Genomic DNA, 6,031 nt, shown 5'->3' on the forward strand with positions numbered 1-6,031 from the left:
CTCGGGCACTGGGGGTCCCTGAGACGTCCCCGCGGATTTGGGCTGGTGGGGAACAGAGAGGGGGCGGGCAGAGAGACGCCGGGAGTCGGAGGACCCGCTGGGCCCACGGGACCCGCACCTGCACCTGCACCTGCCCGGAGCCCGGGGAGGGGGTAGGGTGGGGGGCACTTCCAGCAGCAGCTTTAGGGAGACGGGAGCGAGGCGCAGGGGCGGGGGGGCGGGGCAGCGTGGAGGTTTCTGGAAAGGAGCAGCGTCTTCACTCTGCAAAGGCCGAGGACGCGCGGCCGGAAGACCGGGGGCTCCGGCCTGGCGAAGGGGAGCGGGCGGCTCGAGGGGTCCCCGCGGGGCTGGGGAGGGTCGCGGTGAGAGGAGGCCCGGGGCGCCGTGCGGAGTGGAGGCGGGGGCGTCCCTGCGCCTGGGGCCGGGGGGGAGGCTCGCGGGCGGCAGCCGGGCTGATGCCGGGGCGCCTCCGGCCGCCCCCCGCCCAGTGTCGGGGCCCGAAGCGCCCAAGCCCGCAGGTCCCCGCTGTGTCGGGGTCCCCACTGCACCGGGTGGTCGGAGAGCGATCGTGCAGCGGCGTGGGCTGTGGGGGGGGGGCGAAGTGCAAGGGGGACACCGACCGGTGGGCGAGGGAAGAGGGGCCGGTGCGGGAGGGAGGAGGGGCCGATAGGTGGGGGCGAGGGACTGATGGGCGGAGAGGGGAGGGGCCAGGTCTCAAAGGACCCTGAAATCACCACCCAAGCCAAAAACAAGAGTGAGTCCCTAACCACTGGGCTACCCAGGGGTGTGTCTCTCATGAATACATAAACTCTTTAAAAAAATTTTTCACACTTACTGAAAAGTTGCAAGAAGTATATAAGTATTCCTATATGCTCTTCACCCGGATTTCCCAAATGTTAGGAATGAAGCCAGCCGTGCAGCAGTATTTATAATAGCAGGATTTAGAAATGCAATGTCCACCAAGAAAACAACCAAATTGTGTAGCTAATCATATGTAAAATAAGCCTGTAACATAGGGGATGTTTACAATATAGAGTTCAGTGAAAAGGCAGAGACAAAAAAAGAAAAGGCAGAGACACACGCAAATAATTGCTATGCATTGTTTTCTCAACAATGTAAATTTTTTTTTAAGATTTTATTTATTTATTCATGAGAGACACAGAGAGAGAAGCAGAGATACAGGCAGAGGGAGAAACAGGTTCTCTGCAGGGAGCTCAACATGGGACTTGATCCCAGGACCCCCGGGTCACGACCTGAGCCCAAGGCAGGCGCCTAACCCCTAAGCCACCCAGGTGTCCCACAATGATGTACAATTTAAAACAGATTTGTTGTCAAAAGGATTGAAAAGAGGGGTGCCTGGGTGGTGGTTAAATCTTGGACTCTTTTTTTTTAAATATTTTATTTATTTATTCATGAGACACACACACACAGAGGCAGAGACACAGGCAGAGGGAGAAGCAGGCTCCCTGTGGGGAGCCCAATGTGGGACTCGATCCCAGGAACCCAGGATCACAATGAGCAAAAGGCAGATGCTCAACCACTGAGCCACCCAGGTGCCTTAAACTTTGAATTCTTGATTTCTACTCAGGTCATGATCTCAGGATCCTGAGATCCAGCCCCAAGTCGGGTCCCGGACTCAGCACAGTCCTGTCCCTCTGCCCCTCCCCACACTTTCTAAATGAATGAATGAATGAATAAATGAATGAATGAATAAATAAATAAATAAATAAAATACTTTTAAAAATTAATTGTAAAGAAGATGACACATGAGAATAGAAGGGACCCAGAACAGCCAAAATCATACTAAAAAAGAAGAAAGTTGGAGAACTCACACTTTGATGTCAAAACTGACTACAAAGGAGCAGGAATGATGGTGTGGCACTGGTGTAAGGAGAGCCATAGATCAATGAAATAAAATGGATAGTCCAGAAATAAACCCTGGTGTTTATGGTCCACTGATTCTCATCGAGGGTGCCAAAACCACTAAACTGGGGAAACAATAGTGGTGGCAGGACCACTAGGATTTCCACATGCAAAAGAATCAAGTTGGAGCCCTATCTCACCCCATATACAAAAAATAACTAAACGTGGGCCTATAACTCAAATATAAGAGTTAAAGGACAACAATCTTAAAATACATACAGGTAAATCATTGTGAACTTGGATTAGGTAGGAATTTCTTAGATGTGACACGAAAAGCCCAAGCAACAACAACAACAACAAAAATGAGTTCCATTCTTTTTGCTGTTCAGTTTGGGTGCTGGGGGATTCAAAATGCAATGCTTTCAGAATGTGCTGGCTAAATCGCAGAGGTGGAAAGTGCAGCCTGGGGAATACAGTGATACTGTAATAACGTTGTGTGGTGACAGGTCTGACCACGCCTATTGTGGTGCGCGTTGTCTAGTATATAGAATTGTCAAGTCACTCCGTTGTATACCTGACATTGATATAACACTGTTCGTCAACTAGACCTCACTAAGAAAAGCAAAATGTAGAACAAGCAATTAACAGTAAATATGCAAAAGGTATATGAGGCAAAACCACACAAAAAAGAAATACACAGATAAATTGGACACCGTCAAAATTAGGAACCTTTATGCTTCAAAGGATGCCATCTCAACTGTGGGCAGTGAAGTGTAGACAACCCACAAAACACGAGAAAGTTAGCAAATCATATATCTGATAGGGAACTTATATGTCTACAATGTATAAACAACTCCTTTTTATGTAAAGATTTTATTGAGCAGCCCGGATGGCTCAGCGGTTTGACACCACCTTCAGCTCAGGGCGTGATCCTGGGGTCCCAGGATTGAGTCCCACGTTGGGCTCCCTGCATGGAGCCTGCTTCTCCCTCTGCCTGTGTTTCTCCCTCTTTGTGTCTCTCATGAATAAATAAATAAAATCTTTTTAAAAAATATTTTAATGATTCGAGAGAGAAAGCGCAAGAGAAGGTACTGGTGTGGGGGAGGGGCAGAGGGAGAAGTCGACTCCCCGTTGAGCAGGGAGCCTGACGTGGGACTCCATCCAGGACCCTGGGTTCGTGACCTGAGCCAAAGGCAGATGCTTAACCAACTGACCCACCCACGTGCTACTATATAAAATGACACTTACGCTCAAAATCAAATGACAACCCAATTTTAAAATTGACAAAGAATCAGGGCACCTGGGTGCTTAAGCATCAGACTCTTGATTTCATCTAAGGTCATGATCTCAGGGCCATGAGATTGAGCCCCCTGATGGGTTCCACACTCAGCCAAGAATCTGCTTGAAATTCTTTCTCTACCTCTCTCTTTGCCCCTCTCCCTTCTTGAGCACGCACACTCTCTCTCTAAAAATAAATAGAATCTAAAAAAATAAAATAAATTGGCAAAGGATCTGAATAGACATTTCTCCAAAGAAGATATACAAATGACAAAGAAGCACATGAGAAAAGGGTCAACATCTTAATATCAGAAAAAAATGCAAATCAAAACCACAATGAGATACCATTTCATATCTACCAGCTTGGCTACACTCAGATGATAACAAGTGTTGACAAGATGTGGAGAAATTGAAACCCTCATATGCTGCTGGTGGAAATGCGAAATGGTGAACACCCTGTAGAAAACGGTCTAGCGGGCAGCCCTGGTGGCGCAGCCATTTAGCGCCGCCTGCAGCCCCGGGCGTGATCCTGGGGGCCCTGGATCAAGTCCCATGTCAGGCTCTCTGTATGATGCCTGCTTCTCCCTCTGCCTGTGTCTCTGCCTCTGTCTGTGTGTGTCTCTATGAATAAATAAATAAAATCTTAAAAAAAAAAAAGAAAACGGTCTAGCAATTCCTCAAATGGTTAAACATAGGGTTACCATATGACCCAGCAATTCTACTCCTAAGTGCACATCCCAAAGAATTGAAAACACAGGGGCACCTGGGTGACTCGGTCGGTTGGGCATCTGCCTTCGGCTCAGGTCATGATCCTAGCATCATGGGGCTGAGCCCTACATTGGGCTCCCTGTTCACGGGGAGCGTGCTTCTCCCTCTCCCTGCTCTTGCACGCTCTCTTTCTCTCTCTCAAATAAATAAATAAAATATCTAAGAAAAAAGAATTGAAAACATGTACACACAGAAATCTGGACATAAGTGCTCATAGCAGCATGAGTCATAGTAGCCCAAAACTGGAAACAACCCAAATGCCCAACGACAGATTAATGGGCACACAAACCATAGTCTATATAAGTCTATATATACCATGCAATGTTATTTGCCATAAAAAAAAAATGATGTCTTGCTACAGGCTGCAGCATGGATGAACTTTGAAAACATGAGGCTAGGTGAAATAAGCCAGACATAAAACACCACATATTGTATGACTCCATTTATATGAATGTCTAAAATAGGCACATCTATACAGAGAGCAGATGAACCATTGCCTAGGATTGGGGGATGAGGGATTTCACAGCAATGGCCACAGTTTCTTTCTGGAGTAAAGAAAATGCTCTAAAACGGATTGTGGTGATGTTTGCGCACCTTTATGAAAATACTAAAAAACACTGAATTGTACACTTTGTTTTTTTAAAATTTTTTAATTTTATTTACGATAGTCATACAGAGAGAGAGAGAGGCAGAGACACAGGCAGAGGGAGAAGCAGGCTCCATGCACCGGGAGCCCGACGTGGGATTCGATCTGGGGTCTCCAGGATCGCGCCCTGGGCCAAAGGCAGGCGCCAAACCGCTGCGCCACCCAGGGATCCCCCTGAATTGTACACTTTGAACCGGTGAATTACATAGTCCGTGAATTATATCTCAATGAAGCTGTTCTCAAAAGTGAATAATAAACCCTTTATGAGTTAACATAATAACATATTTTTATGAGAAATCGCTATATTTTTCAAAACAAAGAAATTAGGTGAGAAGAGCAGGAACTGTTTTACATTTTTGCAAATCTTAATGGAAGCCTACAGAAATACTAGAGGTTCTCATGGGTGCTTTGGCCATCAGCCTGTTACAACAGCATGTCACATCGCCTTTGCAATATTCCATAGGGACCTCCAGGAACCCCAGACTACACTTTGAGAACCATTCTTCTACTGTAAAATTCACACTCGCCCCTTCTTTGGGGACTCCTGGGTGGCTCAGTGGTTGAGCCTCTGATTTCAGCTCAGGGTGAGATCCTGGGGTCCCGGGATCGAGTCCCACATCAGCCTCCCTGCATGGAGCCTGCTTCTCCCTCTGCCTGTGTCTCTGCCTCTCTGTGTGTCTCTCATGAATAAATAAATAAATAAATATTTTTTGAAGAGTATCCTTGGGATTATGTAAATACCATTTCCTTACTAAGCTTTCACCCTCCAGTTTTAGTGGCCATCGATGATTTTTGCCCACATAGGCTATTAAGCAGGATGGTTGACAAATGCTGATTTTCTGCATCATCCCTTCTGCGCTTCTTAGTTGGCCTTCTTTGGTGAGAAACAGCTTTCCCTTCTCCCCACTTTTTTTTTAAGAAAAAGAGAGTACTTAAACGGGGTGGGGGTGCAGGAAGGGCAGAGGGAGAGGGAGAATCTCAGGAAGACTCTAACCCCAGCAAAGACCCCCATTAGGGGCTGAATCCCAGCACCCCAAAGTCATGACCTCATCCAAAACCAAGAATCAAATACCTAACCCACTGAGCCACCCAGGCGCTCCTGCTTATTTAGATCAGTATCAGCTGGTGGGTTCTTATTTTACTCGAAGTTATAATCCGCTATGATTATTCCCTGTGTTTTGAACCTCAAATTGGCCCGGCTCTGGGGTGGGGTCATCTGAAGGTTTTAAGAAGGTGTATAGGAAATGTCCTCCTGCTGGCTAAGGAACACGCCGGGTCTCAAGCGCTATTTCAACACGCGTCCCGCCCCGCGGGCACCGAGCCGAGCCCCGGGCGAGGCCTGCTGGGCGGGGGCGGCCTCAGTTAAGCCCCCGACTCACTAGTCTCGGGGGCCCGCCCCCGCCCGCCGCCGCCCAATCCCGCGCTCGCCCCGCCCCCTTCGCCCGCCCCTGCCCTCTCCCTCCCACGCCGATTGGC

This window comes from Nyctereutes procyonoides, unplaced genomic scaffold (genome assembly GCF_905146905.1).
Source record: "Nyctereutes procyonoides isolate TBG_1078 unplaced genomic scaffold, NYPRO_anot_genome, whole genome shotgun sequence".
Lineage (NCBI taxonomy): Eukaryota > Metazoa > Chordata > Mammalia > Carnivora > Canidae > Nyctereutes > Nyctereutes procyonoides.